Source organism: Cyanistes caeruleus, chromosome 5, assembly GCF_971803275.1.
Source record: "Cyanistes caeruleus chromosome 5, bCyaCae1.hap1.1, whole genome shotgun sequence".
NCBI classification, from domain to species: domain Eukaryota; kingdom Metazoa; phylum Chordata; class Aves; order Passeriformes; family Paridae; genus Cyanistes; species Cyanistes caeruleus.
In genome coordinates, this window is record NC_141705.1 from 53,259,878 (window position 1) to 53,286,103 (window position 26,226).

Genomic DNA, 26,226 nt, shown 5'->3' on the forward strand with positions numbered 1-26,226 from the left:
TTCTCTGTGTGGAGATACAGGAATAAAATATCTTGCACATTGAGAGAGCCTGTAAGGCCACACAGGAACATAATTGGAATTGTGGGAGGACTGTAAATAATTTCAGCAACTATTCACTAGAAAATAGAAAATAATATCTCCAGTTCATTATTTTCAAGCAGTTGCATGCTGGCCTGTGGAAGGATGGGATATTTTTCTTTGAAGAAAAAGATATAACATTAATACTGTTACATCCACCATACACCCTGCAAGTATTAGAGTACATATTTGAGAGAGCTGCTTAAAACAGGAGAACTGAAAGTTTTTCTATATACTCTAACATATTTCTCCTGTTATCTGGAGCTAACATATTTTCCAAAATCAGATATTGATAACTAAATAACTGTTTGACCATCCTATCATTCTTACTGGGGAAAAGTCAAGTCACTCTGCACGGAAACTATCTCCTGTGTAACAATGTTCAGAGGAAAACCCAGTCTATACTTCACTCAAGGCAGTATTTATTTGGGGTATTCATGTTGGCTAAGGATAGCCTAACACATTCACTCCACCCCACCAGAGGCTGCAACCTTGTGAGACTCTTGCCCAGATAAAACACCTATTGAAGTTGTGGCACTTCTTTAATACTTTTTAAATAGTCATATGAATTTCTGCGCATCTTCAGGGCCTTCTAGCACCAGCTCAAAACTCATCACAGTGACTACAAGGAACACATGCACAGTGATGAATAAGCAGTTTGGGATCACAGAGCCTGATTTGGGACAGCTGTGGATGTCCCCTATCTGTCAGGGAAAGGGATGTTCTCTGCTTTTGCTAGCACTGCTAGCACTGAGTGTATGGAAAGAGCTACATCTTCTAACATGGCCAAATTAATCATGCATTAAGTGTGACAGGTTTCTGAATGCCAGTGGAATGAAAAAAGTGCACAAACAAAGCAGTCTAACACCTGTCTTACAGCTCTTCGCAATTCCAAGTAAGCTGTGGTCAGAGCAGATTCCAACAGGGAGAGAGCCACGAGAGCAGCAATGACTTCCTCTCTTGTCCATGCACACTATGCAGGCACAGCTTGGTCCTGATCCCAGTTGCTGGCACACTGGTCTAAATACCCCTCATAAGGACTTCTTCAGCTTCCCAACTGTCACGGGAGTGGCATCCCACAGTGAGGAGCTGGCAGAGGAAACTGAGGCAGATGGCTTCTCAGACCTTTCCTCATCCAACAGGCTTCATGTCCTTGTGCTTCTCTGGAAATCTGTCTGCATCTCCATTCCACAGCAGGGAATAAAGAGGGACATGTTATCTACAATTTATTCTTTCATGGCTGTGTACTATGACCACTAAAATCTAAGGGCAAAGCTCTTTCCCTTACCCCCCACAAAAGGGAAACATGTGCTGAGGCCTCCATCACCAGTGTGTCTTGTTTCCAGCTCACACCTTCCCACTCATTTTCCTCCAGCCTTTCCACTGCTTTTCCAGCTTTGTAGAAACACTTCAAAAACCTGTCTCATCTCCATACAGCAAGTGCACAGCAATGCCAGGACTGGCCAGGGTTAGCAGCAGGAAATTTCAAATCCTGCACCAGATGGCTGAGAGAGTCTAGCAGCTCCTAACAGTGGGGGAGGCAGAGGAGTGACAGCCTGGCATGGCTATAAGGAAACATTTCTCTGCTCCCCAGCACACTTGTCTCAGCATTTGCGGAGCTGCTAAGCCATACGGTACGCTGTAAGGAGAAACAAGCTGTGGGGAGGGAAGCGGGGAGCAGCCCTTCAGACAATGGGCTGGCTTCCTGCAGACAATTTTTACTTCTCTTCATCCCGTTGCTTTCCTTGCCTTAATGCTGGCTGCTGTTGAAGAAAGGGCTTGATGAAGGAACCTTGCTGGTTCCTGAAAACGGGCTTCTTTGGTTGCTCTTTTTATTTTATTATGGGCTACTTTGAGGTTGGGGCATGTTTCTGTGTGCTAGGAAAGGGGCTTGCCAAGGACAATAATTTTTTACCTTCTATTATAAGAGCTGCCAAAAAGGGGTAACTGATTCTGCACTCTTTTTGTTCAGCCTTCAAAGCTTTTAAACTGCTCCATCTCCTGCCTGTATTGATGAGACAAACTTCAGCTTGTCACATTGCTGAAAGTGACCTCAATTACATTAAAGCAGACCACAGTATCCTGGAGGAGCTTGATCCCCACATCACAAAGCCACTGTAAAACATCAACCCTTTGTTCCACCAGGCTGCAGAAATGTTGAAAGGTGAGTGCATGCTGAAGAATGTAGGAATAACTGAACTAGATGAGATCTTTTCTAGTAATATCTGAGCTGTAGAAGCGCTGTGCTTCTGGCTACATGATGCCAGGCAGGGTGTGGGACTTGGCACTGACTGGGTTGAGCTGCTTAGTGCTGATTCTTCAGGGCAACCTGGATATCTCCCTCTCCTCTCCACTGCAAAGGTGCAGCAGGGATGTACCTTTGGAGGCTGCTCCTAAATCCAAATGTTTAAAGTCACATCAGACAAAGAGAAGGGTAAGGGAGGTAGAATTTACCCACTTCTGCAGCTGATCTGGCTGCAGTTGGGTAAGGTTGTGCCTCTGTAGCCTGTGCAGAGCTAGAAACAGAAAGTCATATTCCCAAGTCCTGGCTGGTCACCATGCTTGACCAGAAAGACAAAGAGCACTGGGAATGACAAAGCTTCACAAGGCTGCTGACAAAGACTGTGTTAAAAAGAAATGGTCTCCCAGAATATTCATAAGCAAATACTGCCATAAAATGAAAGTTATTCTTTCCTGCAGCAGAGCCTATCAATCTGACAATGCATGTAACCAGATTTCATTTATGCCTCCAAACTGGCACTTAGAGCAATTTCCCTGTATTTTTTTAATTGGCTGCACAGCCCTAATGTGGACTGAGCACAGATGCAGCAGCATTTCAAATAAACAGGCTCTCTGCCCCAAGACAAATTCAGCACAGTGACCGTGACCTACATAATTCAACTGATATGCAAGGGGAACCGGAGGTGTGTTCAGCTCAAGATGTGCACTGCTGTGGCAACAACATTAGCGGCTCCAAGCCGAGAAGGTAAACAAAATGATGAAACCCTTTGGGATGAGCAATAATCAAAACCTGAGGGAACCTGGGGCAGATTCAGAGGAGGATCCATGCTCTGTATGTTAGACCCCTTCTGGCAGCCTTGGCGCTGCTCCCACGTAGCCATATTGTGACATTACAGATCATCTGACAAGTGGTGGATGCCATACAGGCACAGCCAGGAAGAGCACTGTTCCCTCCCCAAAAGGTTATGCAATTCGTGATTTTCCTTTAAAGCTTGCCACTACATTCCTGTCTCCAGCATGTAAGTGCCTTTTACCTTGAGCCTTACCAGCCCAGGACTGATTTTTCATCATTCTGGCCCACTCTTCTCCCACCAGGATTTCTCGGCCTGCAAAGCGTAAGTATGCTGAGACACCTATTCCCACAAGGAATGCCTTCAGTCCCAGACTGTGTACAGTGAGCAGCATGAGAGCTCATGGCTGAGCAAGCGTACTCCTGGCATGAAAATAAAATGTACTTCTCCCTGGTAGAGTGGCCAGGAAGAAACAGAGGCCTGTAGCTCCACAGAAGCTGTAGAATAAGGCGCCTCAAACCTCCCCTGCCCACTCTCCCACAGGTGACAGAAATCTCATTGGGATCAAACATTCTTTTCTGTTTTCTTTCTGTTCTCAAAAACCCTATGAAATTTTTGGATAGGTAGTGGTTTCCCTACATATCTAACCAGAAAAGCAGTATTTGCCTCTCTTGAGATCACTTCCTTTTCTTCACCTTTCAGTGGTTTCTTTCAGACAACCAGAGAATTTAAACAGTGTCATTTGATAGAGGGGATTGGATCAGACCACCTTGCAAACACAGAACAGCTGGAGCAAATAGCACACATTCAAACTGTAAACTGGGTTAGGTTTACATTTGCATTTATAGCTGAAAACTGAACAGTTGTCCCTAAGCCATTCAGGCACAGAAGAAAAGAAATGCCATCAAACACATTATTTTCTAGGGAACACTTACTGACATTAATTTTAAAAACAGTCTTTAAAAATGGAAACACCATAAAATTGTGAAACACAGGATAAGAGTAGGTGAAACTTATTTGACATTGGAAGTGTAATTATTGTTATTTTTCTCTAGGTATTTATTACATGTTTAAAATAATTTGTTTTCTGCCCCTTAAGTCATTGCAAAAACAAACCAGCAAAATTGGTGCTACTATTGCAGTAACAAATACAGACAAATAAAAATATCTCCTCTCATTTTAGTTAACTAAATGAAGTTTGTGGTAAATTTCTAAATAACTTGGACCTAAGAATGATAGTGTTGGTAGAAGGAAGGAAATCATTCAGTAGACGACAGCTGATTAAATTATTAGAATGCTTACGGCAGCAAAAGGAGCTTATCCTGTAATACATGTACCCAAAATATACTGAAAAGAAAAAACACAGCCCTGAATGAGCTTGTTCCTGTTTGCGTTAGAAGTTATGGTTGTGGCATACCAAGGTGAACTCAGGCCTTCTGTAAATGGTCCGGTTCTGTCCTGTTTTGAAAACACAGGTTGAGGCTTAGGGTGCTCCAAACCTGCCTGGGCATTGTGGTGAGCTCATCTGTGAGCAAAGAGATCTCCAGCATGAGCAAGGCAATGACAGGGCATTTTCTTGTACTCATCAAGGCCCTGAAAGCAATCACAACAGGCTCTGGGATTCTCAGGTCAGCTCTGGGGAAAAGGAACCATAGCCATTTTTTCTCACTGATAATTTTTATTTCCATCTCCAGCCTGATACCTTCATGGTCTGCTGTCCTGGGCTATCATGTATCAGGATTCCTCTCTCTAACTGGGTTCACATCAAGTTATGAACTTAAGGCCAACTCCTGAAATGTGAAGAACTGATTATTTGGCTCAGTTTGTGTTGTACCACTGACAGAAACCAAATCTCTTTTGTGCTGAGAGCTAACCAAATGAAAATGTGCTTCCTTTCCCTGCATGTTCTCTTTAAAATGACTAGCTCTCTTTTTGAGTGGAGTGGTTGTATTTTCTGGAACATGCAAAGGGTAAGAACAAACATTTTCAGATTAAGAAATAAGTATAGCAAGTCTTCAGTGGCATTTCTTAATAAGACTGAGGTTGGTGCAGCTTAAGAGCTAAGGGGAAGAGACAGCAGATGAGCAGTGAGAGTGAACTGCAGTATTTACAAACTGCTATGTTTGTGTAGATAAGCTCTGCAGTCACCTACACTCTTGTTTCATTCTGCACTTTGAGATGCACAGGGTTATTCTGTAACACATCTAAGATGGTAGTAGAAGGACTGAGCCAGAGCCGGGGATTTTCAGTGCCAGAAACACTAAGAACAAAATGGCCTTAAATTCTGCTGCTTGGCCCTAGTCATGCTCATGGCAGAAGCTGTTATTTTGCGTTTTGGCCCTCTGCCTACAAAAACTAAACATGCAATTAATTTTTAAAGGAAAATGAGATCAAACTAAGATATTTTTCCCTGTGGACCTTTAGGATTGAAAGGTTTTTCTTCTTCTGTTTTAACAGACTTTGGTGCAAAGCCAAAAAAATAACAGGCCACTGACGTGGAGCAAAAGTTAAAGCCTTATACTTGACAAAGTAAAAAAGTTGAAAACAAAGTAATATGTCCTTTTTTATATCCCTTATTATGCCTAGAGATGGGAGGCTGGCAACAGGGTGTTCATTCATAAAGCAGGAGCCCCTTTTGCAGACTGCATCAGTGATTATTTTGCATCCATTGCCTTATTTTCATCTTCTACATCATGCTTTAATGTATTGCTTGTCAGCATCAGGACTTCCTGCAGGTGAATGCTAGCAAGTGTTATGTATTTCAACAGTGATTTATTTTCACTTTAAAGTACGAAAAAGGAACATTGACTGCTAGCTTATGGGGGAAAAAAAAGGAAAAATCTATATTAGATTAAATCTAATATGACTGGAAACATTCCACAGTTTCCTTTAGCATTCGCAATCAGACACATCCTTGTTGTTTCTATTTCATTTGCTCACAGTGATGTAGGATATCACAAAACATTTTCACATTCTTTGGGCTAAAGGAATTGAAATACAATAGAGACAACACATGTAATCACCTATTTCATTCCTTCCCCAGTGTCCCTGGACCCACAGTTGTAATTTCATCTGGTCAAAATGTGGATGTCCGGCTCTGCCTCAGCTGCGCCAAAGGAGGACAAATGGCCAGCCAGGGCTGCAAACATCCTGTGTAGGGGTGCAGAGGGGTGGGTGTCCAAACCTTCCCACCCAGCTGGTCACAAAGGCTCTGGTGGCTGCAGAAGGTGTGCTCTGGCTGTACCTGAGCCTGCCTCCTTTTCATCTGCAGTGCAGTGAAGCTGGCCTAAAGAGTGCCTCCAGCCTGGAGCTGTCCTATAGCTCAGGGCCACTGGCATGGGGTTAGCTGAGAGAGGGCAGTGGCATGGCTGTGTTTAGAAAGACCATGAAGGGTCAGAACAACCATCCAGGTCCTTCATGATTTGGATCATGAACTTTTCTGAGATTCTCTTAACCTGTGTTTGGTATCTAGAAAAACCTATCATGGACCAACAGCCTGGTTAAGGCGTAATTTTATTCATTTGGTTAAACAGTTCTGTCTGGCTATAAGATTGTTTAGTTTTAAACTAGTTCAGCTGCAATGAATTAAGTCTAATTTTGAAGGAACTAACAATTGTAAATCAGATTTAAAATGCCACAACCACATGTAAACTCTCAATCCAGTTTACGTTCATTTAGCTGGCTCCTATTTATACAGCTATGGCATCAAGGATTGTAGAACCACAGCCTAGAAACCAATTTGAGGAAAAATTTAAAAAGCAAACCAACAAACAATCAAAACAATTTAGGCCTTTTTCTCAAAATTGCCTTGTAAGGTATTTAGGAAAAAGGCAAATTGCCAATCAAGAGACCAGTTCTGAAATCAGCCAGCCAAGCCCCCAGCACTGATATGGTGCTTACTAGATCGGTAAAGCATGTAGAGACATTTTGTTTTCTAAGTCAGACTTCATGTACTCTTCACTAAAGATTTCCTACAGCAAGTAATAGAGGTAGTCAGAGAAGGCATAGTATTTTCTTTTCTCTTTACATCATTGTTTGAACATTGAAATATTAACCATCTCTTTAACCAACTGAGGAGATTTTAGCAAAAAAGACCTTGCAAAGGTCCTCTTCCGGCCAAAATACACAGTTTTGAAAACAAATTTTATTAACATGATATATTTAAAATTTTTGAATTATCTTAGAAAACATTAAAAGATTCCCCTTTTAAATGAATGAAGATGACTGCTCAAAAACATGGAAAATGTGCAGCCTCTATTGAAAATTGTTAGGAAGATTGAAGAAGCAAGAAATCACATCAGTACATGGAAAAGGGAAATTGCAGCCCATTCCATGCAGTTACAATTCAGAATGCCAGAACGCTTCGATTGGAAACTAAAAATATTCTCACGTTAGAAACTCATTTCAATTTGTTCTCCTGATGCTCTTCTTGACAGTGTAAGTGCATGAAATCCTGACAGATTGGGCTCTTTAGCAGGTTTTGGAAACATCTAGGAGATAGCTTTGCCTGGTTCCACCCACTTGAACAGGCACTGGGAATCCCTGAGGCAGCTTTTGCAGTTTTGCTTTAGGCTTTTTCCTGCCTCTCTAAACAAATACGGGGGGGGTGCCATTGCAGGAAAGGATGAAGTAAATGACAGACACAGAGTGTCAGTGCTGGTCCAAAGTTAAGGTGACCCTGAAGCCCTCGCATGCCTTGGCAGGAGTCACCAAGCAAAGGGCTGAAGAGGACACTTGATGGAGACAGCAAAGACTTGGAACAACTGCAGGTGTGCAGCACAGAGGAGAAGAGCTTGGGCAGCTAGGGACACCCTGAGATAATCAGCCTGCAAGGGATAGCAAAGGTCCCAGTGCTGTAGAGGAACACCATGGACAAGGATGAGGAGATGGATCATTCCTGGTACCTGTGTATCTAAAGGTTCAAAATATTCCACTGAGCCCTCAAGCAGCAGCAGCGACTCAAACCAGAGCTGCATTCCCTTAAGTGAGGATGGCAAAGAGGGGATGAAAGAATGGAGGTGTTTACATGGCTCTTGAACCAAGCAGACTGTCCAAATGTGCAGGTTGTCCCTCTGCTGCCTGCTGTGACTTCTCCTCCACATCTCCATGGGACAGAACCATCTGCCTACTCTGCTGGTGGGAGAGTCTGGCTGTTAAAAATGATGTTCCTCAATGCGTACCTAAAGGAATTTATCTGAGGTATTAAAATGTCACTCTGTTCTGTGTTTCTACCACAAATTATATTGTTCAAGTAATTATAGGTCAGGATACTGTGCTATTTTTTGCTGATGCTTTTTGAAGACTACTACAATCCAGAACTCATAAAGTACCATATTTTTGCACTTCATACCTTTACCTTGTAAGCCAAAAGGCCAATTATGACGACCACATATATTTTTTTCTTGTTAGGACTAAAACCAGGCCTATTAAATAATGTTATTGATTGTAAAATGAAAGCCAGTATCCCCTTTGCAAAATGACAGTTCAGTTTGTACAAATGAAATACGATGAAGGCAAGAAATCCTGAGTAACATGTAGGAACTAAGCAAGACAAAGAGGTGTGTTGTTTGCACTAAAAGCTTAATGAAATTGCCATTTCCTTCCTCTGCACAGCATGCAGACGTAGCACTGAGCAATTAACTTGATATCTTTGGATTACTCCCAAACTATAGTTGACTTCGTTACACACCCACAGAGGAATGACTGCTGCTTCCACTGATACCAGCAGCATGCAGACAGATCCTACACTCACCACATGGATCACAACAGGTCTTTCTAGGATCTTGTATTGCTAGTGTATTCTGGAGTTGTAGTTGTTCTCCTTCTTACAAGTTACCTGCTCTTTGGCTTGGCCCATCCACAATTCTTTCTTGGCTGAAAAGTTATGGGCCACTTTGTTAGGAAATGAATCTTTCAGAAGAGATGACACCTTAGATTTCTCTGCCCATGGCCCATATGTGGGGTTTATATAACATATCCACCCTGGAACATGTGTAGGAGTCTGGGAGACAGCGAATAAAGTTCTTCTGGAGAAATAACTTACAACACAAGATGAAGAAAGCTCCATTTGCACATACTGAGATACAATATCCGTTGTCCCAAGACCAACAGGTGGTTCAGTCATCACTGACACCTGATTTAAATGAGGTAAATGAGATAAGAGCTTGAGGTTCTGGTGGCCTGCATGCCAGCAAGTGATAGAACAACAGGGCACAGGGTCCATCTTGATGGTGATCCCTGTGGTCAGTGAAGTGTGAGCTGACCCAGCACAACAGAGCTCCAGATGAGGAGAGGAACAAACCTACTACGAAGTGGGTGAACAAATGTCACATTTGCAAAAAATCGCATTTTCATCTGACAGTGGCACAGCTGGGTCTCTTGCACCATAGAGCAATCTCAGATTTGGGGGACATTTGATTAAAGGGAAAGATGTCTGTGTTTCTGTCTGCCTTTTTTACTGGCTTTGTTTTGTTCCAAATAGTCATTAAAAGCTCACGGCTTTGTTGCATGTGCAACAGAGAGGACTCCCAAGGATTCACAAAATGAGAAAAATCATTAATGTCCAAGGAATGTCCCATTGAAATAAGAGACAAAATTCTAAAAGTAGGAAAAAATAAAATAGAGATAATTGCTGTGGAAAAAGTAGCCTACAATGTTACCCTGTGAGGAAAGTTGAGAACATGATTTGAACAATTTTCAGAATCCCTGTCTGTCCCACGATACAGTTTAAAGTGCTTGCTTTGCTGAGCACTTCCATTTTCATCTTCATAGAAAAGGACACTTCATTAAATCTGTGAGTCTGTTTCCCCTATGCTTAAATCAGAGGGAAAACTAATTACATTTGGACTGTCTCCTGAGCAAGAAACACTCTGAATTAAATAAAGATGGTAGACTCTGGCCCAAAAAGAGCCACAAAACACTTGTTGGTGTACCAAATATATTTTCAGGTCGTTTAGTGTTGGTATGTTTGCAGTCAGATTTCTACTTCCTTTGTAAGAGGAAGAGAGGAATGCTAGAAACAGTGAGAATACCTACTAGTTTGTGTGGTTACCAGATATAACAATCTGGAACATTTTACATTTTTTTGAGAGCTTAAAACACTATATTAATGAGCATGAGGACTATTTTCTCAGAAAATACAGGAATTGAGATTATCTGTTCAATTAGGTCCTTGTGTATATCTCTTGAATTAAATCCTTAGCATCAACAAGGAAGCCTGCAATTAACCCAGAACCTTTGACTCGTTTTGTAATGCTTTCAGTCCAGAACAAACACTATTTGTGAAGAGTACAGATCAAATCAGAGGAGCTAACTCAGGATACCTGGGTTTCACACAGAGGTGACAGGAAGAGTTCGGTGCCTGTCACACAGCTCAGAGAACCTGCATGAGTTGTCTCACATCACCTGCTGAGTGGGAAACCGACCTGGCATTAGTACAAGGTAGCTCAGTGTCCCACAGGCAAGAGCTGCTTGACAGGCAGTGCTAGAAACTGGCTTGCCCTACATTTGTATACAAAATGTCCATGCACATATGCATGTATTTCAGTCTGTACTATACATTGACACACACAAAAATGGCTTCCTCTTCCACACCATGTGCCTTTTTCTACAAACCTACGAGCCCTTCCGGTCAGGGGCTGTCTCATACACTTGCCATCCGGGTGTTATCGGAATGCAGATTAGAATAACCCAGAGCTGTGCTGACAGATGCTGTTGATTCTTGAAATCTTGCCATGATGCCCAAACCAAGTTTTTAGTTCCTTTCATCAAAAATACCTCTTTCCATTCTGAGAGCAAGGCAAGGCTAATCATTATCATTATCCTGTAATGGAGTGATAAAACCCAGTGACACACACGAAGCAGCTGTCACAGCTCCTCTCAGCCAGCCCATCAGCCCCGTCTATTTTTTATGACAGTCTTAATGACAGTGATGTGCTGATGTCAGGGACAGGAAGGGCTGTAGGAGGGGCAGAGCGTCACTTACGTTGCCCAAGGCAACTGCGTGTGACCAGACCTTTGAAAATATATTATTTTCATGCCCCTTGTCTTGCTTAATTATCACTTCAGCAAGATAATTTCATTTCTTCCTCCCCCCATCCATGCTTATTCTTTATAAAGATCTCTCTTGAAGTAGAAAAGGTCAGCTATGAAAAAAGTCATAGCAGAAACCAATGCTAAATAAAGGTTAGATTATTTGGTTTGTTCTCCTGTGTAAACAGCAATTGTGTTTTCTTCTTTGTGATTTATTAATGAGGGAATAGACAAAAATGTCTATATTTATATTCTGTGAAAAATTTCATTAGAAAGGGTTCTTGAAACTTTTTGTTTGCTTGAGTAAGCCTGCTGCTTGGCAGAAGGACTGCCCCATGGTGGTAGAATGTCTCTGCTTTGCTTAGGAAGCTCTGTACAGCTTTCACCCATGGGAATATGTATGTCCAAAAAGGTACATGGTGCAGAGTCAAATAGAACGTCTCCTGAAGTCAAAGCTGAAGGGTTAGTCCAGCCCAAGTAGTCAACAAATTTTAGAGATATAAGCTCTCCACGTGCTGGGAGAGGACATTAAAAATTCCTTTATCTCTGTTCTTTGACATCTGATAAATGCAAATTTTTCAATGGACAGTATCCTCCATTTGATTCCTGCAGGACCAACTGCAGCTGTTCCAGCCCTAACTGGTTTATAAAGAATATCCACTTAAGGGGCCAGAAGGCAAAAATAGAAAGGAACTTTACTTCATGTTCTGAAAACACAGAGACGTACCTGGAAAAACATAAAGCTAAAAGTTAGGTGCTGAACTGTTTAGGACTCTTGTTATTTGTTTTTTACCTATTACACCTCCATCTTCCAGCCAGCCAGCATGTGAAGCTGTAAGACTTAAGAGTCCCTCGCCTCCCACTATGTGTGTTAAATGGTACAGTACTTACTCCAGCTGTCATGTCACTTTCCTTTTGGTCTATTGAACTGAACAGCCTGGAGCTCAGATGGTCTGTCACCACTCCAAATGTCTGCAAAATAAAGCCTCTTGGATAAAGGTGCTAGAAAATAATAAAGCAAACAAGAAGCACAGGGAGTTGAAGGAAAACACTTGCAGAAAGAGAGTAGGGCTAAAGGGAGGCTTAAGGTATAAGGTGGGAAGCGTAAGGCAGCTTTATTTCAGCTGCAACAGGCTGAATGTTGTTGATGAGTACCAGAGAGCCAGACAGTTTTCACAACAGGCTTTTGCCTTTTCCTGTCTATTTGTATGCAGCACATCACACGTTCAAGCTGGTGGAGAAAGTGACCTTACACAAGGGAAAGCGAGAGTGAGCCCAACTGCTGTGCTGCTCCAAGGCAGCCAATCCACAGCCGATGCCTTGTTGCTAAATTAAGCAACAGGCCAGGGTCTGAAGCAGACATGGACTCAGGGCTTCATAAATCAAATTTCCCTGCAGCAATAGAAGCTTACAGGGAAAAAGCAAACAGTGCTCTCTTGCAAACCCATTCATGCATTTCCAGACTGGGCTGCTTTTTTATTTTTTAATATTTTTTTTTGGCCATTTCTGAATAGTTCATAGCTATTAGTAAATAAATGTTGCAACAGATTTTTACTACACGATAATAGACCACTTATACTATTACTGAAATATTTACTGAAACGAAGTAGTATTATGTGTGCAAAACCCAAATCTCGTCTGCAGGAAAACTGAAACAGAAGCAGTTTAAATATTGGATCATAATTATCCTTAATTGCAAAAGCTTTGAACTAAAAAAGAATTGAACCCTTCTACTTGCTGGGCTTGATTTAGCACTTCATTAGTCAGATTTTGCACCAGTTACAGAGCTGCTTTGGAATTCAGCTGGAGTAGCACAGCAGTGAATAATAGGCATGCTTTACAGATGTACTGCTTGTGGAATTGGAGATTTTAGGGCTTCTAAGGTTAACACCTAGAGGGCTGCCAACAAGGCATCACCTGAAGTTCCTCTCAAGGGAAGAATCTGAAAGCTTTTACTTTTGTGGGTAAAACTTGAATGGTATGTTCAGCTTATCAAGATGTCCTGCAGGGATGCCTGACCCACTTGAAGTTCCCAGCTGGAAAAGCTTTGGTGAATTCTGTACAGACACTTGCCTTCCAGTGGCAGTCCAATGAAAAGAAGGCAGGGCCCTGGATCCATCTGCCTGATTTCTGCAGGAAACTTTCTCACTTTTCCTGTTCAGCTGCTCTGTGTCACATTATGGTGTTACTTATGCAGCAACAGAGAATGAGGTTTCATTGGTAAAGCCTTGTGCAAATATGGAATGAGGAATGCTGTACACCAAGTGAGTTAACAGTACCTGCCTCAAGTTACTCACTTGTACAGGACTATGCAGCCTGTCCAGGACAAACTGTTTCTGTCTCCAGTTTTTCATAAATTGCTTGCTTCATTAGTGACCGCTATGAGGTGAGATCCATTAAAGTATATTTTAATCTTTCAAACCTTGAAAAAGTGACTCTTCCTTTTTAATTAAAGCTTGGGCTATGACAGCTTATTTTAAAAAGGGTAGGTTTTTATTTGTAGAAACTGAAAGGCCCACTTCTTGTTTCTGAAGCAGAATTAAAAACAATTGCTTTTCATATCAGCATTGTAAAGAGAAGTGGTAGAGGAGTGCTGGGACCTTACCCACAGCATACATACAGTTCCACAACAACTTAGGCCATGACTATGATCTGGAGGTTTCACTTCTCTTCCTACCTTTCCCTTGAGGTGGCCAGAGGTCCCTGTACACCTGTGGTAAGATGGTTTGGAGAGCTGGTATAGATAAAATTAATAATTTGGAGAGTGATACTTTTTGCCTTTATTAGCCCTCTCTTCTAGCTCACCATAGAGGCGGGGAAGTGTTTATGCTGGTCTGAGGAGAGGCAGGAGAGTGCAGCTGTGAGGAGGAGGCAGGCAGGGCACTGAAAACTGCCCTGAAACTACATTCAACCACATCCTTCTGGCAGTCCTCAAGCAAATACTGTGTCTGTAGCCCCTCTGCTGCAAGATGAAGCCAAATGTCATGGAGCAAGCAAGCTCTATCAAATTTTGTAAATTTTTGTGTCCTCCACAAAGAGGTGATTTGGCATGGACTTGGAGCATCTGATCTGCCAGCCAGCCAAGCACAGGAATTTCTCAGCAAAGTGCTAGCTGACCCTGGTAAAGTGATGAAATACAAGGCACAATGCCCTCGTCTAGCAGCTTACATCATCCTCCTGGACCCTCCAGGAGTCTGAACTTTGATCAGCATTAGTTCTCCAGAAAAAATGTTGTCCAGCTGCATGTATTGTATGAGCCTTCTGGGCTGCATGAGGATCAGAAAAACCATGTAAGGGAAGAAAACCATCTCAGGTGGCTGCCTTTTTGCCCCTCTTGAATCCCCCTCTACACCTTTATTTTATGTGTCCAAAATGGATATCTTTGCTTCTGTATCATTCAGCCAGGGAAAAGTCCTGGGTGAGAAAGGGCCAAGTCTGAGTTCAGTGGCTATAGATAGCAAGCACATTGTTATCCTCTGTGGAGAGACAATTAAAATGAGTCAGTAAACAGCACATGCAGCACAAGAGAAAAATCCACACACTGCTGACTTATACAGAAAAGCAACATGTTGGTTACTGTACAAACACACCACATCCCTTCTGTGTGAGAGACTTGAAATTAACTCATTTGTGTCCATTCCCTCCACAAATTTCTTTAACCTCTAAGGAATCAGTAACCTAAAGCTGGCATATCAGTGCTCAGTACGTGGGAGAGGCTAAGCTGAATTTTCCAGAACTTTAAACATTTGAAAAACATAGGGGCTTTAACATTGTTGTGAATCATTTCAAATGGTTGAGGTTTTTTCAGAGGTTTAGGTGATGACATTTTTTATTAGGGACTCAGTTTTGCTCTTTCTGGAATATTACAAAACTCACAGCAAGTTTCAGAAAAGGAGATGACTTTGTCTTATCTCTCCGTAGCACAGGGTGCATCTTGCACCTTCTTTTCCCTTGGATGCTTTCCCTTTACACAACTCTAGCCTGCACCAAGCACTCAAAAAAACTTTTAAAAAAAATTTGAACTTCAACTTTGGCTATTGTTGCCTTGACATCTGAGTCCTGGTGAACAGTGTGGTGGTACTTAATGGAGGCCACATGGGGCAAACAGGCAGGCACAGAGTGTGCAAATTCTCCTGTGCCCTGCTGCCAGAAGGGCTCACATCTGTGACAAGGAGGGGACTGTCCTGGAGGTGACATGGTTAATCTCTGCAGTTCTGAAATACAGCTGAACACGGGAGGGAATATTGCTTTCATTTCTCTAGCCTCTCCTCACCAGTCTTGGTAAATAAATAGGTTTTTCTCTTCAGTTCACCTTTAACTTAAGAAAATGAGACTAAAAAGAACCTGTTTCTGACTCTGCTGATTCCCTTCTTAGGAATGCCAGTGAGATCAGAGGAGCATTGCCAACCATTAAGTGAGAGACAAATGGAATCCAGCTTTGATTACAATTTTTAATAAAAAGTCTAAACTCTTTGATGGATTCTTTAATGCTTTTGGGATATTATTTTTTCTTCTATTCCCCACCTCTATTTCAAGAGAGTAATTCAATGCATTGGTGATATCCAATTTATTCTTCTAGATGTGAGTAATATCCTCTGTTAGCAGTATAAATTGTACCCATTGCCCTTGGCAGAATTCTCAACAATTCTCCTGCTGCCTCTTAAAGTGGTTTCTTAAATAGACACACTTCATTAATATACACTTTTTAGAAGACCAATTGAATTTTTCCAATATATTCCTCAGCAGCCATTGAATTATTTAGCTGCTGTGGATGTGTGCAAGCTCATGGGCAAGGATGCTGAAGAGTCACCAGTGGCTAAGTACAGAATGTGCTCTGCTTATGTGTTGGTTGAAATGCTTCTGAAGGCCACACTCCTAAGAAAACAGGCAATGTAGGAAGTTCTTGTCAGCATCACCTTGTGACAGTGATGCTTGTTTGTGGGTCAAAAGACTTGCTAAAATCATCTGATGAGAATACACTGGGACAGCGAAAGGCAAACCTAAGCTGAGAAAGGAAGGAACAGCAGTGGGCTCTATGCTCAAAACCTGGCATGGCATCATAGGGAGAAGGAGATCTTCTGCAAAAGTGTAGAATGCACTGTAACCTTTGCTAGAAACCTTGGCAACCCAAGATGTCCTCGGAAGTATTCTGCAGTGATGATAAATTCAGTGTTCACACACAGGTAAATGGCATAACTAAAAGCAAATGCAGGGAATTGGTGCAGGAATAGAAAAGGGAACCAGTAGGAAAAGCTCCAGCACTCAAGACAGGCACAAATTTCAAAGTTAAGCAAGATAATCACTACTCCTACATTAAAACTAGCATATATAAATGCATGTCTGAGTCTAGCAGGAATGAATTAAGAAGTTCTTGGCATAGGTTTATCTCTAGCAGAAAAGAGCCACTTTAACATGTGCAAAAGGTCTTTTAGCATGATCCCATGCAGAGTCCCAACAAATGTTTTCAAGGAACTCAAAAATGGACTTGCAACCCTTTCTGGTGCAAGTAAAGCAGGAATTCACTTCTCTGTTGCTTTTGGGTTTTTTTCACTTCCTCCTCTGCCTATTCCACTCCCTTACTATAGCTTAGTGTATGTAGAAAGAAGTAAACACTGAGAAAGGTTTCCTTAAGTGCCTGAGGCTCCAAAGATTTTTATTAAAATTACAAGACGGCTTTAAGTATCACATACTTTGCTCTCTCAGACCTGAGGATGGCAATTCCTGCAGGGAAGGATGGATCACAGGAAGAAGTAGCTTTCAATTACTCAGCAAGGATTTCCAGGGCTCATTTAGAAAATCTCCCAGCAGCCTGCCATTTATTGTAGCGCAAAGGATTCAGCTCAGTCAAAAAAATAAAAAGATGGGCTGAGTCAGGTGAACAGAATCTGAAGTGAATTTTCTTCATGTGTGACTAGCTGATACTGTTCTTCAGCTAAGATAAACAGATTTTTAACATATATATTTTTTATAATCTAAAATATGAATTCTTTATATGCACAATGGACAACTGTTTAAGTGTACAGGAAGATAATCCTACAGTCATCAGTATCAATAGCAAATTCATTCACTTTAGTGGAAATGATAAAAAGAACGCTTATCAATACTGTCTTCATTAATTACTGAAGTTTCTTTTTATTTTTGTCTATGGTAAAGTTTGATGCTGTGCTGAGTTCTAAAGGAGTTACATGGGGGCAGAGTTTCTTCCAAGCCTACCAAGGTTGAGGCTTTATTACAAGCTGTGTTATCAACATAGCTGTACTCTATCTGAAACTGGCTGCTGCCTTTGTGTCCACTAGGATAAATCACTCAAAGAACTAATTTTCTATGCTGAAGAGAGTTCTCAGGCTGCTGTACCAATGAGCAAAGGGACCCTTTCCAGAAGAGCAGCAACATGTGAAGTAATTGCACACTGTTAGAAAACTGGGGACATCACTAAAAGAAAAAAAAAAAGTCTCTTTGGTGACTTCTGAAAGAGGGTATTGGTTTCTCCTGGAAGCAGGGTACTTTGGCACATACATTCAGGTTAAAAGGAATTAGAGCAAATCTGTGATGACTACAACTTCAAATAACATTCACCATATACAAATCAATTTTTTCAGTTACACTGAAGATATTAGCAAAGAACTCCCAAAGATATTCTCAAAGAACTGCCTTAAGATATTCTGGTTTGAATAGTAAGCCATACTCCGGTAAATTTTAGTGTCCACAAGCCTCTCATACATCACAAAGTTCTGTAGAGTATATGGCTTGTATGGTAGTTACATCAAAGTCAAGTGAAAAAATAGGCAGAGGCTTATCCACCCTTTGCAATCTGGCAGCTAATGTACTACAGATTCATGGAGATTACCTTAGTTTGACTTACATCTCCCAGACACATAAGGTTGTCTCACAGCTAAGCTTTTCTACACAAGTCCCTTAGCTGCAGGAATGTTTCCCAGAGAGTAACACAGTAAATCTTTTAGTTGGGGAATGGATAGGTGATAAGAATGTCAAGTCATATTTATGCTTTTCTTCCCCTATAAAAAGGAAAAGTGATTTATACTCAGCAAAGACTGATCTAAAAAGACCCCTATAAATTTAAAAAGTTTGTTATTCCAGTGACATAGAAACATGATATTTTATTGGAAGTAAGAAATATGCCCTCTCTGAATATTACAAAAGGTAATGCACAGAGAGAGTTAATTAATTTACGACTGTTCTTGAAAACTGAGGAATTTTTCTGACTGGACTTCCATGTGTCTTCCCAGGACCCAGCCTGGTTTCTGCCAGCACCTTGTTCCCCTGCTCTTTACAGCTCCCAATGCCCAGCAAAAGCAGTTTCACAATTATTTGTGGCAGCCACCTACTTCATTTCTCAGGGGTGTTGCATCAAACAGGGAATTGCTGTATCTGGCAGTGCCATTCTGTGAGTCCCAGGATGCCCACTTAACCCTGAGCTTTTAGCTGAGACTCCTTATGTCAGCTTTCTGGCTGCTGAGTATTGCTCTGTCTTACTGTACCTCTGACAAGCATCAAGGCTTTCCCTCTTTCTAAAGGCAGATTCTTACCTGTTATAAATTGCCAGAGATTCACTGATTTCATTTTACTGATAATGATTGCTTCTTACAGTATTGCCAGTTGGCCTCACTTTGATCAGGGTGCTGGCTCAGAGCACTCTGGCAAGAAAAACAGGTACAATTTGCTCATTTAAATCCAACCTGGGTATATCTAGGGGACCAAGCATTAAAAAAATGGAGCACTCCAGCTCCTTTGCAGCAACCAGTCATACAGCATGATGTAGGCATGGAAAACCTTATCCTGGGTTATATATTTCTCTGTGTGTGTGTTTGTGTATCTAACCACAAACACTGGTCATAGTGGCTGAGAATTCTGCAGTTTTACATCTATTATATAGAAGCAACAGAGGAAAGAGGATTTTTATTTGCTTTATACTCTCACTGCTTTGGCATCCTGTTCAGTGACTACATCCAGGATCTCAAGTCAGCCAAATCTGATGATGAGCAGGAAGGCAGGACTAGTCCCAGGTCCCTGATTTTGCAGTCATCTCATCAGGATGCCATCACAGGAGGGAAAAAATGGCAACTGACTCATAACCATTTATCACAAATAGGAAAAAGCTAGGAGGGTGAAAGGTGCCATCACATAAGGGCCAAGGTCATTCCCAATGGGATCGTGGAGGAATGTGATCTGGTGGAGATTGATGAGGGTGAGAGTGCCTTTGTGTTCAACAGTGGAGTGAGAAGAGAAGGTTTTGTGGCTATTCTAAAGGTAGGATACAGCAGGAATTAGCAACTGGATTGGGGAAAGCCACTAGGCTGTCCCGAGCGTTTTGTCAGCCAGGAAACAGTTCTGTGCCATTTGACAAGGGAACACCGTGTCAATATGTAACCCACAATACCAAGCAGCTGCTTCACCAGAGCACAGCAGGACAGATTTTGTCATGCTTGTTCTGTTTTATTGCCAAAAGGGTGATTTCCTTTTGCAAAGTCCCAGAGCATCAGGCTGCCAACAGAGCAAACAAATCTGGAAAAGATTTTATCAATATAAAATCCAAACAGTTTCCCTCTTGTAGTATTTTGGTTTTAACATTTTTATTTTCTGGGAGACAGTAGATTATTTATTTCCTAGGACCACCTTAGGATTCACATGTAAGGAGATCAGTCAACCTTCCACAGGAAGAATGAGGGGAAGAGAAAGCTGCTCTAGTGCAACAGAGGTGTGTGAGATCCTCAGCCTGAGCTGCCCGGCTTCTGTCATATGAGCCTTGTGGGAAGAAATGTCAAAGCCCAGGAGAATCTGTCAAACACTGTTATTCTTTAAAAAGGTGCCACTTTGTACATGATACAGGTTTCAGGTAGTCGCTATTCCCAAATATCAAATCTGCAAATTTTGTAAGCTGTTGACTGAGAATATGCCTACCACTGATTTTTCTGTCTCTTCTTCTTGTTGTGGGAGCAGGTATTACACAAAGCAGATCCTTAAGAAACTTCATCCAAGTTTTTTTATTGTGCCCATACATAGCATTTTTATACCCTTCTGACCCCATCCCATTGGCCATCATCACACCACCCCTCAAGTCCATTGGTGGAAACACTGTTCTGAGAAAGCATCCTCAAAAATCCAAAATACAGATAAATTCTGGTTTTCCATGGTGTTTTTCACAGAACAGATGTTTTCTGTTTTGTTCTACCTTTATCTTCTTTCTCTTCTTCTCACAGACACACAGGAACCCTGCTGGCTTCTTCTTTCTGTCGACACTTTCACCTGACCCCCAGCCCACTGTGGGCCCTCTCCACATCTTCCTGTTTCACAAAATACTGTCTCAGAAAAAGCAAACCTAGACTGAGTCTTCCCTGTCAGCTCTGATGATCACAGTACTCAGGTATGTCCTACTCCACTGCAAGTTTGGAGAAGAAGGGAAAAAATCTCTAAAAACCTGGCAGCCCTATTTTATAGAGAGCTGTCTCCTTTGCTCCAAACAGCTCCCAGTTCTGTTATTCTTCACCAGTGCTATTCTTGAGGAACTGTAAAGAGAACCAAGGCCCTAAGGGATTGACTAGCACCATGAAGGAGACCTGGGGTTATGCTTAAATGGATATTAAATCATGTTAGCATCCAGTGCTCCAACCACTGAACCATTTCTGTCTTTCTCATATTTGTAAAAGAAAAAGAAATAAAAAAAAAAAGAAATAAAAAAATCTTTCCCAAAGTGCTTGAGGCTGCCTTGAACATTTCTTAGCCTAGAAATTATTCCCTAAACCAGGACACCACCCTAAAGCGCACTGAGACACTTAGAGTCCTACAGCTCCAAAACATTCAAATTTCTGTGCCAATTAGGAATGTTCTGGTGCCTACTCTGTAAACTGTAGTGAAACCCATGAGTGCATCTTTAACAAATTTATTCTAAAATATTCAGCCTCTCAGATGGTCATCTTGGTAATTTGTTTCTACTTTACAGTTCTTGGGGTGGAAGAGGTTCAGCGCTATTGATGGTGTCAGCAAGTGCCTTTTAATATCTCTGGCTACACACACAGCATTGATCTTAACATTCTTTAGCTACACAGAGTAGCACTTTATATTCAGCTCAGAAGAAGGACAAATAACAATAGTAAGGGATTAAATGAAAGACAGAGCCAGGCTTGTGTATACAGTATATTTTCTAAAATATCATATCTTTCTGGAATCTGGGGAGCTTTCACCTCTACAATGCTTCCTGAGACCAATATAATAAAATTTACAACATGATGGGGATGTTTTTTTTTCAGGTATATCATAAGAATTAACATTTTTTTGTCTTACTGCTATACCTGGAACCAAAGCCATGAAATCATTTGGTCAGCTATACTAACTTTATTTCACAAATCCAATAGTAAAATACTTTTTCTTCTTGTGCCATTACCTGAAATATGCCTGAAACACTCAACAGAACAGCCAAAAAAATAGCCTTCCCCCTCTGTCTGAAGCAGAGAGGTGTTGTGGCTCTTGCTCCATCTGGCAAGCTATGCTGTAAAGTGCATTTGTATTCATGGCCAGGTGAGAAGATTAATATCAGCTGAGAAAAACTTTGATACTGTTTTCAGAACAGGTTAGAACACCTTCACTAGTAGAAGGCACCATGGTCTACCAATTCTAGAGGGAGAGGACAGAGGGAGTGACTCAGTGTTAGGTTAATGCTTGGCCTTGATGTTTTAAATGTCTTTTATAACCTAAATGAGTCTGTGATTCTAAAAAGAAAAGTCTTACTAGTTTTTAAATTATTCATCTTCTAGAGATAAGCTAAACTCACAGATGATTAGTTTCTGAGTTTAGAATGCTGCTAATTAATCAAAGTTCCTGTCATAAAGCAATGTGACATCAGATGTAGATGGAAAATTTACCTTCTTTTTCCATGCTGAGCACTATTCAAATATCTTATCAGTAGGCAAGATAATATAAAATTATTAGAATTAGTTTCAGCTATTTCTCCCTGCCCTTTTCCCTGGTTAACAGGAGTCTGAAAATTTTTTAGCTCAAAGAAAAGGTCAAGTTCTTCTGAAATTATATTAAGGGATGTTGACTTTAAAGGGACAGTGAAACATTTGTTCATCTGCCATCTGTGACTTATTCCATTACTTTTGCCTTGTCCACTGAGATCAGAAGTCACCTAGAAACTTCAGTGTCTGTTGTGTTGAGCTCAGAGACAATGTTTCGACAATACATTTTCTTAGCACTGACAGAAAAATGTCTTGTTCTGCAGCTGTGAGACGGGAATCTTCCCAATCTGCCTGTGAACCACTGAACCTTGACTAGCTCATATTCTGGAGGGAGGTCTCAAACTCCAGAGGAAAAACTATATTGAAATAATAATAATAATAATCATCATCCTACAAAACACCTTGTGATAATCATGCTTCTACTCCTAATGCCATTCACCAAAAGCTAAAATGGACATGTGTTTTGGTAGAACTGGAGTGGGAAACAGTGATGGTCTGTGCCACAGCAAGCGTCTCAAAACGCTTTCCTGAGGTTCACAGGTCATAAAAATGATGAAATCATATAGAATGGGCCCTGCACATATCCCAGTGGATCAGTTCAGTCCTGGCTTGAATGATTCACGTTCTTGGTGCTAGGAACAGCGTTTGGATGATCCCTGCAGCAAGGAAGGCCTGTAAAGGGAGCATAACCAAGGCAGAGTGGAAAATCAGCCTAGCAGAAAGAGCTACAAGGACAAAGAGGGAGGGAGGGAGAAACTCTCAGGCAGACCTTGTCCATTCAAGTGGCACTAAACCAGTGCAATCCCCGTGGTGCAGCCTGGTCCAGAGAAGCCCATGTGGCAGGTGCAGTGTGTCCATTTGGGCACATTTGTGTCCATTTCCATGGGGCTGGCTGAGTCTGCAGATGAGGCTGTCCAGTGTGATGGGGTGAGCTGTTTACAACATGCATGAAAGCTCAAACAGAAAGTAGTCTAAACACAAGACATGGCCTGACCTACTTTAAACTGAGAAACTGTAAAATCAGTTGGATTGATCAAGTGGAGGTAATTACTTCTATGGTAAGAAAAGGAGAAAAAAGAAAAAAGACAAAACAGGCTTTTTTAAAAAAAAAATCAAGCTGTGCTTCTAGAAACAACTACATGGAGTACAACTGAGCTACAGCTAAGCATTTTCAGCCAAAGATATAATTTCTATGTATTCAGATAAATAGAGGAGCTATTACCTGTTTGTGATACCAATAATTTTATTAGAACCATGGCTGGGAAAGAGATGCAATAGATGCATGAAAAGGCAACAATCTGAAAATGTTTGACTTCTCATTTTAGATTTTAAAAAATAGTAGATATATGACTAATAGATACCTTATGATAATAGATACAACATGAAGAATGGCCAGAAGAAAGTAAATCAGACATTTTCATACAGCACACAAGAATAACGTGTAAGAATAATGCACAGGCAAATTTAAAGAGGATAACTAGGAATGTTGTTTCACAAAGCACAGTTGCATCACAGGACAGTGAAGACCATACATCAGTGGGATTCTAGTGAAAATTAGTAAATATATCCAGGAAACAGAAACACCTGATGTTTCTTCAACTGCCTGGAATTAACGTAAGGCTTTCTGTCCCAATGGAGCACTGACATGTTTAGAGATCATATGATTATATTTTTTTTCTTTTTGGACATAAGATTATATACTGACTTATGGTATATGTAGTTATTCTTGGGTTTTTGACATTCTTTATATTTAAAGAAGAGCCTCTTCTCTCTTTATTTCTTTTTATCTCCACTCTTTACTGTTTGTGGTACTTACCCTCCACGCTTGTACATATCCATCATTTATGTACTCACCTTGCAGCACCTATTACATCTGCTTTTCATCTTACCTGTTGTATAAATCAACATAAAAATCCATATTGTAGGGGGAAACTGTGAGCCATACACATCTTTTGTAGTGGTCCAGGGAATGGTTCTTTTGGTAGCATGAGGAGAAGTTTCTGTCTTGTGCAATGAAATGCAAGGGTATGAAATTAGCTGTGATAGCCCTGTCAAAGGATGTTCCCCTCTGGAATAGCATTTTACACAGCCAAAGAAGAACTAACCTGTGATCAGAACAAACAGTTTCTTAAAGTCAGTGGAAATGTACAACTGTAAGACTGATTCCATATCACAGAACTGTACTGGGAGAGTATTTCATTTAGATTGACCTTCAGCACTCACAACCACTCCTTAAAAGGATCCCTGACTGATTTTCTTTTTTCCTGAAATTCTGAAAATGTCAAATGCTTTTGATATATACATAATTTAAGTAGAGATGGAGCACTGAGTCCAGAGAACCCATGTGTCTGGTACTGCATTAGCTTAATTTATTGTTCCCAGTAGGCAGCGGTTGTCTGAGCAGATAGATTTTCCAGTCATATTGTTTGACATCATTACAGCTGAATATGCACCAGAATACCATGTGGTGACTACGTAATAAATCAGCTCATTATGTCTATAATCATTATGATTATGTGTTGTTCCAGGTCTCAGGATTGTTGACATAAAAGGAGGTAAACAGTATAAATTACTGACTCATCAAATCGTTTGTTTTAATTTGTTGAGAAGGGAGAAGGTTATTTTTTTTGTGTGGCCTGCTTCACATGTAGAAGCACAGTAATGAATACATAGAATGTGTTAAATGGGAAGAGCAGAGTGTGAAATATATCATACCCAATTGTCCTCCTCAGAGTCAAAGGGTGAAAACAGAAGTGTCACAGCACATTGGCCAAAAGTTCATCATACCAAAGGAATCACAGAATCACAGACTGCTACAGGTTGGGAGGGATCTCTGGAGGTCATCTGGTCCAACACCCGTGTTCAAGCAGAGCCACCTAGATCAAGCTGCTTGGGACTACATCCAAATGGCTTTGGAATACCTCCAAGGATGGAGACTCCACAGCTTCTCTGGACAAGTGTGTCAGTCTTTGGTCACCCTCACAACCTTTCAGATAGGCAGCCCCAGCATGAACCAATGCCTGGAGTTACTCCTCCCTGTACTTCCTTTGATGAAATGCCTCAGGTTTCTGTTGGCCTGTATCTCCAGCCCCCTGAGGTGTCTCTGGATGGCAGCACAACCCTCTGGTGCATCAGCCATCCTACCAGATCTGTGCCGTCACCAAAATTGCTGAGGGTGCATTTTGCACCATCATCCAGATCATGAACAAAGATGTTTCATATATTATTATTTAGTATTATTTAATACTGTTAACATATTAACCCAGTCTTCACCCCTGGGATATACTACTAGTGACTGGCCTACAATTACACTTCTTGCCGCTCATCACAACCCTCTGGACACATCTGTTCAGCCACTATTTAATCCAGCTTGCTGTTCATCCAGCTCATATTTCCTCCTAGAGGAGTCAGTGCCAAAATCCTTCCTGAAATGTGGGTAGACAACAATCACTGTTCTCATATACAAAGCCATTCATTTCATCATAGGAGTTTATCAAGCTGGTCAAGCTCGTCTTCCCCTTGGTGAAACCATGTTGACTGCTCCGGACAACTGTCTGATCCTTCATGTGCCTGGAAACAGTTCCCAAGTTTAACTACTCCATCACTTTCCCAGGATTGAACTGGGGCTTACTGGGTCCTTCTTTCTGCCTTTCTTGTGCATGTCTGGTCTTAAATATTTGTCTAACCTGTCCTTGTCCACCAATGCTATGTCTTCTCTGATACAGAGATTCCTCTGTTTACAGGGACCTGGCATTTCTGAAGGTCAGTCTTGCTAGTAAAGACTGAGGTGAAGAGGGGATTCTAACTGCCTTTTCCATGTCCTGTCTCATTCAACAATGAATTCATCCGCTTCTTCCCTTGTCTTCTTTTTGTTACCCATGTACCCCCAGAAGTCCTTCTTGTTGTCTTTGACATTCCTAGACAGATTAAACTCCAGTTGGGCTTTTATCTTCCTTAACTTCAACCTGGGATGCTCTGATGATGTATCTCTGTTCCTCTCAGGTTACCTGTCCTTGCTTCATCTCCTTGTATGCTCCCTTCTAGTCCCTGAGATTGTCTGGGAGCTCACTGTTCATTCATGCAGAAATTTTGCCTGGCTTCCTCCTCACTGG

General features: G+C 41.3%; 1 protein-coding gene across 6 annotated transcripts in view; it reads left to right on the plus strand.

The window, feature by feature from the left end:
- The first annotated feature begins 1,672 nt into the window (after nucleotides 1-1,672).
- Nucleotides 1,673-26,226, plus strand: part of GPRIN3 (GPRIN family member 3) — a 62,268-nt gene continuing 37,714 nt past the window's right edge. Inside the window, exons 1-3 of one of the 6 annotated variants that reach the window (XM_086888662.1) lie at nucleotides 3,204-3,434; nucleotides 20,360-20,523; nucleotides 24,847-25,071. The gene's annotated coding sequence lies outside the window, so the exon portion shown is untranslated. Of the gene's footprint in view, nucleotides 1,713-2,050; nucleotides 2,243-2,990; nucleotides 3,065-3,173; nucleotides 3,435-20,359; nucleotides 20,524-24,846; nucleotides 25,072-26,226 lie in introns of those variants that run through there. The other 5 variants (XM_086888661.1, XM_086888659.1, XM_086888663.1 and 2 more) reach the window with 5 other exon arrangements.